This window comes from Aphelocoma coerulescens, chromosome 2 (genome assembly GCF_041296385.1).
Source record: "Aphelocoma coerulescens isolate FSJ_1873_10779 chromosome 2, UR_Acoe_1.0, whole genome shotgun sequence".
Taxonomy (NCBI): Eukaryota; Metazoa; Chordata; class Aves; order Passeriformes; family Corvidae; genus Aphelocoma; species Aphelocoma coerulescens.
The window spans coordinates 101,054,923-101,067,421 of NC_091015.1; the positions used below are offsets into that span (position 1 = coordinate 101,054,923).

Here is a 12,499-nt window from a genome sequence, read left to right on the forward strand (position 1 = left end):
TGGATAATGCTATAATCGTCTAACAGATGGATGGTAGATTAACAAAAACAAAATGGATCTGAATTCTTCATCTATTTGCATCTCCTTCTGTAATGATGAATTTCTAGTTACTCTTTAAAAAAATTTAGGAAAATTTAAAGATCAATTTCATATTCTGATTATAATTCAATTAGCTGGATAATTTTTCTATAATAAGTGAATTCATAACAATAACAGATTTGAATTTTGGTATAATAGACCACATTTCTTTTAGTAATTTAGATAGACGAGCAAGCATGATGGACTAAAGTAAATATCACTGGTTTTGGAAACAACCATACAAACTGCTCTCAGTGAAACTGTAAACTCAGCGATGTTTGAGTCTGGGGATTCTCTCTGACCCTTACCTGCTGCTTCACAGACTTGCCAGCAAACACTGGTGCACACACCTAGGGTTTTGGGGCAGCACCTGCTGGAGCAGGGCCAAGCTTGGAGACATCACCAGGACAGAAGTGATGATGGGCTCAGTCAGGGCAGGCACTGCAGCAGCACCACACCCAGCCAGTGACCATGCACAGCCCTCCCAATATCCTATAAGCGCACCAGGCCTCCATCTTCTCCACCCTGGGAGCAATGTGGGGTCCTGTGCAGAAGGACCAGTCAGTGATATGGCACAAGTTCAGAGCCATTGATTTCAGCTGGCTTTGTCAGCTCTAGACTTTGAGAGAGCAAGTTTTCTGCCAAGTGTTGTTCAGGAAAGTAGTTAGTGCTTTTGCTTTATTTCATATATGTATGTGCATGCACCCACACATTTATATACACATGAAGTATATATATATACATTAAAAATGTGTGTGTATATATATATATACACACACACTTTTTTCATACCTGTTGTTGTCTCTAATGATTTTTGTTAAATGATTAAAAAAACAGAATGATGTATTTTTCAGATGGGAGTGTTTTTTTTCAAAATACCTTTAGTGTTGGAGCTTGTTGGCCCTTAAAATGTACCAATTACAATCTTTGTGCTTCTAGTTCACACAAAGTGATACAGGTGTGGTGGGTTGACATGGGTCAACAGCCACCCAGCCACTTACTTGTTCATTCTCCACTCCTGCAGAACAGGGAGAAAATAGAAGGAAGGCAAGAAGACTCCTGGATAGGGGTAATGACAGTTTAATAGGGAAAGTAAAAGCTGTGTGTACAAACATAACAAGAGGAAGAATTAATCCACTGCTTCCCATCACTGGGTACATGTCCATCCACTTCATGAGGAGCAGAGCCTCCGCATGTATAAGGGCTGCTCTGGAGGACAATTACCACAACTGTGAATTTATGTGTGTCCCCTTCCTCCTCCTTTCTCTGTGCTTTTATTGCTGCGCTCTCTGAGGTACACACTGAATTCCTTCATCCTTCTGTGTTTTCCACCAAGTGCACCTGGATTCTTGACAGAAGGCAATCCTAGGAATGGGCTTGGCTTTTCCCAGGAGAGGAGAAACCCATGATGCTTTTTCCAGCTATTTCCTTATATGCACAATGAGATCTTTGTGTTCCCACAGTATGTAAGCACTTTGTTTGGGTAGTTGTTTAGATATCTTCTCCAGTAGCCTGAAGTTTTACACTTGAACAGCACTGAAACCTATGATTTGTGAGTTGACGCCAAAAAGAGAAAGTATAATAATGCCTTCTTCATGCACCTGTTTCTGAAAGAAATGTAGAAGTGGTCTAGGAAGGCAGCTGTCATTTGACAAGCCTTGTGGGTCCCCAACCCAGAGCCAAAGTTATGGGGAATTTGGGTCCCCCCAAAAGATGTTTGAATATGGTTGTGCTGGCTGAGACCTGCTTTTAGGGGATCTTTTGGCTTTTGTTGGTTCATTGGTTTGTTTTGTTTTTTGGTTGTTGTTTTTTGTTTGTTTGTTTGGAGCTCTAATGCAATTTATAACTGAATCCCCCCCTTGTCCTCACTTGTAATTTTTCACAAAGCAGTTTTTGTACAGACAAACAAGATTATTTGAAGGAAGGCTGTACAAAAAACACTTCTTTCCCAGTGGATGGGGATGGAAGACACTGGTGGTCTCTTTCAGCAGCTTGGTACTGCTTCTGCATGGGGAACACCTATCCAGGGAACCATGCAAAATGTAGTTTCAAGTAAAATATACCAGCTGCAGATAGACATTGTGTCTTTGATGACAATTGCTTCAATGCACTACTCTGTTCATCTTGCAGTAATTTTCTCGTTACTTAGAACCGACCTAGGGAGCACTGCAGAGACTGCCAGGAGGTTTAGCTATTGACATGGTTTGCAAGCTGGGGCTTTTCCCTGAGGCCTGTGGAAGCAGCTTACTTCATATAGGTGAGCCCCTGGAGCAGCATTCAAATTTTCACTGTGAAGCACTCCAACCTGAGTCCTCAGAGGAGTGAAGGGTGCTGCACTGACAATTCTTACATCTTAATTTCTGTGTGATGAGAATGCACTTGCTGCTGTGTGCCTTGGATGCTAATTGCATCACTGTTGGACTCACTTGAACTAGCTAATCACAGTAAATCCAGAATTAATGGTGATTATGCTTTGGATGGGTCTGATACCTATTTACATAGAGTTTCTTCACTTAGGGAGGGTACATCATATTAAAATAGACCTACAGAATTGCTCTAACCAATTCCTGGAGGCAGGAGGCCTAGGAGAAGAGAGGATCTGTAAGCATTGCAGGAAGGGTTTTTCCAGGCATGAGACTGAAGGTAAAGGGTACAACTCTAAAGGCTGAAGTTAAATCCTTTGAAAGGCAGACATGTCTGTGGACTGAAGGGCTGGCTGAACATGCAGGAGATGTGGATAGGGCAGCTGTGACCTGCCAAGGCGCACAGAGCTGCTTACAGGGAAGGTGCTTGCTTACCTGGAGGAGAGGTTACTTAGCATTCCTTTGTGTTAATTCAAATGCAAGGATGAGGGGATTTTAAGAAAATATAGCTTTGCAACCAGTGGTGAACAAATCTGTACAACGCCTTGCTTCAGAAGGCCTTTTTTGGCCTGCGTGTGGAGCACCATGCTGGGTGGCTGTAATGTGATCACTGCAGCTCTGTCCCCATGGCCAACACACTGGTGGCATGCCACACTTACTGTGCGTGGCAGGAAAGCCCTGTAAGGAAACTCAATAGGGAGAGAATTACAATAGCTTGTCTTTGTGGATGCAGGGGCATGTGTTTTGCTGTTGCGAGGCTGTACAGGGATAAATAAGGTGACAACCTGTTCAAACTATGCAGCTGCACAAACTCTTCATGCTTCATCTGATGCCGTGCCTTTTTGGTGGAATGGCCAAGGTCAGAAGCATTGTAAGTGAAGTGCCATGTGGCTTTCACATATCCCGAGTGGCAGGCACTGCCACTGCGGTGCTTCATGTCGCATTTCCAGGGGCAGGGTGTCCCCTGCACTGAGGAGAGCTTCTGCTTGTTATGCAGATGTCTTTTGGCCAAACAACTCTGTGGAAGTGGATCCAAGTTAAGCAAGTACTTCAGAAAAAGGAATATCTCATTATTATACTGATTATGCCAAAGATAGTCTGAAAATGAGCATATGTTCAGGCTTTTCATGTTTCTATGAAATACTTGTTCTAATGGGAGGTGGGTATGTTTCTCTAGTGCCATAAGTTCTCATTTTGTGGAAGGAAGTTTCACAGGCATCACACAAAACAATAATCTGGTGCTTCAAAGTAAGATCCATAGTAACTGTGGTAGCCAGTTAGATTTTTTTACGTATTTATTTTTAATCTGAAATTCAGGAAAAAAATAGTTTCTATATGAAAAGAATCCATTTTCAGCTTGAAATTTTTACATAAATGGAAGAAACACTGAGAGGTTCCATTGGTGGTCTCTCCTTCTCGATCCAGCTCTGTGATTTTCTGTGCCCAAGCAGAGTGTACCGAGCACATCATACACAGGTGATTATTGCCAAGAGATGCAGATTGTTCACTTTAGCCCAAAGGGATGAATGTTGCTATAGAATTGCTCCCATTCACTGCAAGGCAGTATTATCATTAGCTTTGATTAACTTTGCTTTTTTTCTCTAATACTCTGGGATTTTTTTTCCACGTCTGACTGCTGTTGAGAAGAGAGCTGAACATATTTTTCCTGATCACTGCCATGCTGAATCTGACTGCTGACAGTATAAGCCCTTTTGCAGCTCATTAAAAACTTTCATTTCTTTCCCTGCCCTCAATTTCTCAAATTTCGTAAGTTATTTGTACATCTGTGTTGGCCCTTGTTAGTGCAATCTCTATTCCAGCATTTCTCATGTATGCTAAGTAGGAGCAGGAGAAATTAATCAAAGTCTAGAACAATAATGAGCAGTTTTCTTCATTGGTAAAAATCTTATTTTTTAGTTTCATTATATTCTGTGATGGGTAGGAGGTCCTTATGGTCCTTAGAGCCTCACCTCAAATACATGTAAACTTTCCACTGTTCAGACAGTTTGCTATTAGAGCATGTCCATTTCGTTCCCACTGTGGGTAGGAATTGAGGAGGGAGGACTTACTACCACAGTGCTTCAGGGAACAAGCTGAATGCATGAGGTCGAATATGAGTATCTGAAGAAGAGAGAAATCATTCAATGCAGGCACAATTTCTTATTTTTCTCCCAGGTACAACACAATGCATGCTCTAACATCGCTGAATGGTACTAACCTGTTAAGGTAGACTGATTTTACAGTTACGTACCATGAAATGTCATTGCCATTTGAAGCTCATATGTACCTGTGATGTACAGAAAATTTAAAGCCTTTGTATAAAGATGAATTTTATAGCTTGCTTTCCTCTTGGTATTGGTCATACTAACTATGCTTCAGTTCCCCAGGGCAGTTTGAAAGAATTAAAGGGCATAAGAGGGTACAGTTTTAAGTATGCAAAACCTGTTTCTCATTGAATGATGCTCTGATGCTTGAATAATTGTAGATTGGGGATTAAGTAGGAGAATATGGCTTACTTTGTTGTATTGCAACTGTTACTCGTGGTCTGGGACTGAGATTTTGCCTAAATTCAGGAGGATGAGTAGATATGTGGAAGTTTCAGCACTCAAATAGTCACTTGCTGAGGACAAAATAGGAAGTGAACATAGGAAAAGTATTGTATCTCTGTAAAGCCATCAAAACTAACCTTTACTCTCTTCTGAGCCTTAAAGCTTGGCTTAACCACTGACAGAAGGAAATTGGTTTGTTCAGTTTTGCCTCTAACTTGTGTTGAGGTTTAGCAATGACACTGCCTGATATAGTTCTCCCACTGTGACTCTCCAAACCACTCTCTCCCCTTCCCTTCCCCTTATGGTGGGACAGAGATGAAAATTGGAGGCACAAAAGGTTAAGACCACAGGTTGAGATAAGAACAATTTACTGGAAACAGCAACGAGATAAGGCAATAAAATGTAACAGAAACAGAAACTAATGACAGAGGGTGCAAGAAAGAGGTGAATGATTCACCCAGAACCCTGCCCCCCACAACAGACCATACCTGACCACTCCCTCTGCCACGAAACATCCACCCAGAAGGAAACCCCCCTGGAAGAGACTCCCTTCCTCCTGCCAGGGACAATGATGTGAGGTGATACAGAATAACCTCTGTCCTAGCCATGCCCTCTCCTGGCTACTGTAAAAATTAACCCTGTCCTGGCTGGAACCAGACAGTTGCTACTTAAGTTCCTCTGCAGAAACCCCAGTATCAATCTTATAATTCTCAATGTAAAAATCCATTTTCATGGTCGCTTGCTAATGCCTCTGCTCTTGCAAATCATCAGGTTTCAGTCACATCTATGAACAAACATTAATATGTAATTTGTGGTGTTGTGGAGATGTGGATCTGTGATTTCTGTCTTCACCTCTGAACTTCAAGACTAACTTTCTGTGATATTATCATTTTAAAGAAGTGGAATAGCCTGCTGCCTGCTCTCTCAATGCTGGGAGGAAAGGAGAAGAAAAGAGATATTGGTTCTATTTGACTTGATAGATGCAAAGTCAGTTTAGGAGTCTGAATATTTGCTAAATGACTTGTGTGTTACCTGTAAAGTCAGACTGAATGTATCTCGGTTTTGGCTCAGAAAAATTCCAGGACACTCCTATTTGTGGAATTGTGGAGGGAGGGTTTCTTGATTTTTGTTTGTTTGTTTGCTTTCACAAGTTATATCAGGATTATGAGAATATTTCCTTCCTCTGAGCTGCATAAGACATTAGCTGAAATGATGTTTTACCCTGAAAGATTTGAATCTATGTCTGTCTTCTGTCTGTTGACTACTGCAAGGATGGGATAGCTTTCCAGTTCTGCAGCTCTGCCACACAAAGCAGAGATATTTATCAAGCAAGTCAGCAAGTGTTTATGTTGTTTGAAAGACTGAAGATTTTGATTTACACATCTGTTTCAATGCATGTATAGTAGAAAATTAGTAACCCTGTCTTAAGTTTTATGCCACTCTAGAAAAACTGATGTGCTGTCAGTGAGATTTCTCCTGGGATGTAATGGGTTTAACTCACCTAGGACTAAGGAAATGCTCTGTGCAGTAGATATTGGTTAAAAGAGAATGTTCAGTGTTTTCTACTTCTGTATTTATGATCCTTTATATTTTTCTAGGTGCTCAAACCTGTATATTTAATTTTGGATTTGTTAGAAACTTGTATTTGAGCTGAATACAAACAAAAGCACTGTGAGGTTTCTGCATTCATGTTTGGTTTTGTTCAATGGTCAAACCAGGAAATGTTATCTATGCAGCCTTACTTTTGACTTTCTTTGCAGGGACAGTCATGAAATACAGGGGAAATATGAGAGCTCTCTAACTGCAGTCTTTCACCATCAACTAGTGTTACAGGATATCTTAATATGCTGTAACATATCCCTTGTTTTTTGTTTTCAGTATGGATCCAGATAAGTTTGGAACAGCTTGTGAGACAAAAGGTGGCTTAGATCCTTGCTACATTAGGGGCAAGTGCATGAACTTTAGAGTAACAATATTTCATTACATCCTAAAAAAAGACATAATTGGACAGCTTGTCTGAGACATACTTTACCTACAAGGACAGGAAAATGACTGCATGATAAACCTGTAAACACTAATCTTCAATTTACATGTTGGAATATATTGTTGCAAGGAAAATGCCCAGAGTTACTCTTTGTGAATGAGTGTTGAAGAATGGCTAGAAGATCAGGGACAGGGATCATTGATAAAGCCAAAAGGTACAGATCAATAAAAGAACTGTACAAGCAAAGGCCTGCATGAGAAAATGCCTGCATGAGAAAATGCCTGTGTGAGAAACAAGCCTGAGAACAAAAAGGGAGTTTTGAGGAGGTACAGTGCTGTGCTGATAAGATGTACTGACCATGAGAAGGGAGGGAGAACTTCGATTTCTCAAGTCAATGCATAAATAATAGAAGCTTGCCAAATGTAGTCTTTTGTCTAACCCAATTATGTAGAAGTAAGGATGCACTTTTGTAGGTTTAAACCAATTAAAGAACTGATAAGCATGTACACTCATACTATATGAGTGCCTCTGTATTGCCAATAAACGAAGCTTGCATTATCAATCACACTGATTGTCTGCATGTCTTCCCCCGCCGAAGTCAGCAAATGAGAAATTGCCTTCGTCCTCAATTCCAAAGTGTAACTGTCAGTAAATTGTTGGTGAAATGTTTTGCTGTCAGGGCTTGTTGCATAGAGTTTGTCATTAATAACTTTCCTGGTTTTAGAGCATTCTGCTTCCAAATTGTGCATGCTCAGAGAGAATGAGCTATTGGGTGGGTAAATCCAAGTCATTTCTCAGTCAGAGTCATCCAGGACAAAAGGACCCTTTTGTTTTATTTTATTGGCAAGATGCTGAATGGTAGCTCTGAAGAAGTTTGGGCTACTCTTTGTATGCCCAAACCTCTGGGTTTTTTGTATTGTTCAAAGTATCTTTGAACAGGTTTCCATGCACTGGGAGTATGAGAATAGAGTTACAAAAGAGGCTACAGAAAAGCTGATGTGAGTATGAGAGCAAAGAACCACTTGAAGTTCATATCTATGCTCACTGAATGGTGTTCTCAATTTCAATTAAGTATTTTTTTGTTTCATGGAGATGTTACAGAGCTTTCTTCAACCACATCCCTACTGTTTTGCAATTTGCCGCTCAATTGATGCAAGAGACTCCTGGTTATCTGTGGTGCAAGGAGACAGAGCAGAGAAGAACAGTGACAGCGGTGGCTGTGGAAAGCAAACACAGATAATCACAAATCACGCTATAAAAACGCACAGTAAAAGTGTAACAGAGTTGACATGCCGGTGAGCTAACACTCACTTAAGCCAGCTGGACACTGGCCATGTGAGCCTGGTTATGTGGGTTCTGAGTCCAAGCTGGTTGTGCCTGGAGCCAGCACAGATGCCTCTGTACCTGTAGCCCGTGTAGTCCAGCCCATGGTTCTTTGTAAACTTATTTGGCTGAGTTTGATGTAAATGTACTTTCCCAAATTTTACTGGGTCTTTTGCATTATATTTCTCCACTCAGATGAGTGTTTTTAACCCACTCTTAAGCCTATAAAACCCTTCCTCTTTGGCAGAGGATTTCTTGTCTTCGAATTGAAATTTGTGGCTTTTCTAAGAATGCCATGGAGTTGCTTTCTACAGGATGGTTATATCCTAAGACTTCAGTTTTGAATAGATATGACTGTATGTAAGAGCCATTTGGAGGAAACTGAGGAAACAAACCCATGAACAATGTTTCCAGATTGTGTAGGAAACTTAGTAAAATGGAATAAATTAGAGAGATGCCAGGAAACTAAAAGCAATAAGAAGTGATTGCTTTTTCAAAAATTTCTGAATTCCCCATTTTAGCTGGATGTGAACATACTTGTTCATTAAATTGCCATTAATAATATGGAGATCACTATAGATTATTTTAGTAGAATAGGATAAGTCTTCTAAACTCAACAAAACAAAAGCAACATTTTAATGATAAACTAAGGCCAAGCAGTAATTGGCCATGAGCATGGGCATGTGTCTTTCTGTAGTGCTACAGATTCCTGACTGGAGTGAACTGAAATGTGGGATGGAGGGGATGCACCCCCGCTCCCCAGCATCTGCTGCAAACTACTGGATTGCTGCCAAGCAAAGGTATCCTCTGACCACTACAGCCACTTTTTACTGTTTTATTTCTTTATCCTAGTAAGATGACTTTCACCACAGTTTTGGGGAAGATGGATGGTAGCTTGCATGAGGCTCCCAGTGGTCTCTCCCTCATGTGTAGAAGTAATGGTCTTTCCACAATTGTATAAGCTGGGGTAAGATTTTAGCATAAGCAAGGCAGAAGCTATGTCTCATGCCTTTGAACTGCAGCAAACGTCCATCTGTTGTTTGAATGCCATTTGGAATGCTTAACCCCTGCCAAATCCAGTTGTCTTTGAAGTTCATGGGAGTCTTGCCACTGACTCCAGTTGGGATAGAATTTAGATGACAACATTTCTGTTTGCCTTTGTTTCACATAATTTTTATTTGGACTCTAACAGGCAGTAATATCTACTTATGATCAGGGTTGGATGAGGGAAGAGGGAATTTATAAGCAGTGTGTCTTTCTGGCCTAGTAATGGAGACTATTCCAGTTCACTGATTTTAAGAGGTTAAGTTTTGATGTTGTTGTCTTTTCTAATTCCCTTGTAAGAACCGTTTACTGGTTGTATGTCTTGACAAAGGGAGATTTAATTACGTGAACTTGGACATCATACCAGTTATTTAGAAGTCAATTATTCATAGAGTACTGCTTTTCCTGAACAGTGAAGAAATATTTATCCTTGTTAGGAAAGACAGATGAGTGACTCCAGACACTCTTTGTAGTGAGTGGTTGTATGAAATATTTAATCATTTGGTAATATGCAGTTCCACACTTGTGGAATCTATCATCTTTTATTTCTAGATCACTTACATACTTGTGATGTGTAGTATGCTCTTAAGCATCTGCTTAAGTATTGCCTGCTCTTAATATTTTCAGGATCTGTGATTATACCATATGCTGCCATGGAGAGGATTATACTGTCAGTGTTGTGTCAGAGTAGCATGGAGTTGTAGTCTGATGTATAATTAGGATATATTCAGGAATGTTTCTTAGGTGACTGAATTTATATTGATTATTCAAAAGATGTGCACATTACAGACTTTGCATCTATGTAAGAAGCATACATACACTTCAAATGCCACAGGCTGGTAGGGTACTGAAAAAATATGAAAGGATGAGCAGAAATGGATGCGGACCAGATCAAGTGCTCAGAACAGATTAGGGAGAGGTGTTTTGTGTAAAGTGATTTTGGGCTTAGTGGCTCCTCATCTTTCTTAGTGCCAGACTGTTCCTGTCACACAGATTATAGATGGCTGGAGGGAGGATTCGGAGAGCTCTGAAAGGCCTTTGCAGCAGCCATCACCTATGAGACACAGCAGCATGTCTCTCTGGTGCTGGGAGAAGCAAGGAGAGGCTGGTTTTGTGGAGAATATTTTGCAGGTGGGAAGAAGCTACACTGTTCTGGTACATGCCAGATTTATCCATGGCAGGACACATTAAAGAAGACCTAGAGCTTCAGGAAAGCTGGCCCTATCAGCTGCTGCTGCAGCTCTGGTGCTGGACAAAGAGGACGAAATAAAGGCTACTTCTCTTTCTTCTGAGCGTATAAAAAGTCATGGCTGAAGAAAGTCTCCCTTTTGCCTTTGCTTTTCCTCAACCCATAAATGCAAATTATCATAAATAACGTGGGTTTGCTCCAGAATCTCCAGCTGTTGATTAAAGGATACCTTGTGTTTACAGGCTCATATTGGAAATGTAATAGATAATGTAAAATAGCTGGTTCCATATTGTGTGAAACTCTAGCTGCAGAATTTAACATGCAATCTAAATGTACTTCCAGGTGCTATAGTTCAATGCCTTGGGGTCTGTCTGTTGCTGATGAGATGCAAACCCCTATAACTAAAGAGCTTGTTCCTATATTTCTTCTACCAGATGCAAGATGGGATTTTCAGGTGTTTATCCATGTACATTTTAACCAAGAAGGAAATCTATGTCTTGAGGAGGAATCATTGTAAATGTAGAAACAATAACTATTACTAATTTCCAAGGCATTGTTTATACCAGATGTGTTGTCAGAATCTTGCTTGACTTTTGCATCACTGTGAAGCTTTAGAACTCGTTGGAGCTGCTGGTTTGCAAACCTGAAAAGAGAATGATAATTATGGCTTCTGTCTGTAAAGTTGTGTGTAAGAATGAATGCAGGACTTCCTATGGTTGCCCTGTGCAGCTACTAAATATTTTATATTAAGTGCTATTTTGAGTGTTCTATTAATTATTTAAAGATAAACATGGTTTCTCTTTATGACATATGAGATTTGTGAGTAGCAAAGGCTAAAGTGTATAGAATATTTTTGCCAAAACTATTTATTTTTTGCAGTAATCTGCTAAAGCCAGATGTATTTGAGCAGTGATTTAGGTAAGATTTCTCTTAGATAAAACTAGTCATTTTAACAGAGATTTATGAATGACCATTTAGACCCTTGTGGCCTGTAACATTCAGTGTCCTGTCACTGCTCCTAGCTGCTCACAGATTTTTTCCAAGGAAAGTCTAATAAAACCTTCTATAGAATCGAGATTTTTTTTAAGATTGTAGTTAAAATTAATTCATCAAAATAATCTCATTGGTTCTCTTTTATCTCCATATATTGCTGACAAATTTCAGCTGTGTTCTAAGCTGCTGAAGTTATAAGCAAATAACACTGTGTCTGTTTATTGGAAATGTACCCTTGAAAAGCTAAAAAAAACCTATTACAAACATATAAACTATTGAAGCACCAACTGTGAGACACCTCATGGGAAGAACTCTGATATTTTAATGCTGAGAAATCTGGGTTTGTTCAGCCTAGATAGGAGAATACTTCAGCGAAACCTTCCAGTACCTAAAGGGGGCTACAAGAGAGCTGGAGGGGGAGTTTTACCCTTTGCCCTTGCATGTAGTGAGAAGATGAGGGGGAATGGCTTCATTCTGAAAGAGGGTAGGTTTAGATTATATATAATAAAGAAATTTTTTTGTGGTGAGGGTAGCGAGACACTGGAACAGGTGGCACAGAGAAGCGGTAGATGCCACAAACCTGGAAACATGCAAGGTCAGGTTAGATGGGGCTCTGAGCAACCAGATCTAGTTAAAGATATCCCTGCTCTTTGCAGGGGGGTTGGGCTACAAGACCTTCAAAGGCTCACTCCAACCCAAACTATTCTATGACTCAATTCAGTCCTAGTAGACCAGCCTTACAGTCTTTTTTTACCTGTCCTTTACTGGCAGCCTCATTTATTAACCTCATCACTGCTTGCGTTCTATTATTGCTTTTTGATTCTGATAACAGTGTTTTCAGATTGGTATCCCACTTAATTTCAAACTGGTGTACTTGCAACACTTGGTTTATACACCTTTTATCTCATACAAGAAAATATCTAAATTTTTCATTCAGATGATTGTTTTGCTTTGTAATACTTTTTTTTTTTTTCTG

General features: G+C 40.1%; 1 protein-coding gene across 21 annotated transcripts in view; it reads left to right on the top strand.

Annotated features, from left to right (window-relative positions):
• LOC138104882 (poly(rC)-binding protein 3-like) overlaps window positions 1–12,499 on the top strand; it is a 503,757-nt gene that overhangs the window by 130,137 nt on the left and 361,121 nt on the right. The window lies entirely within an intron of this gene.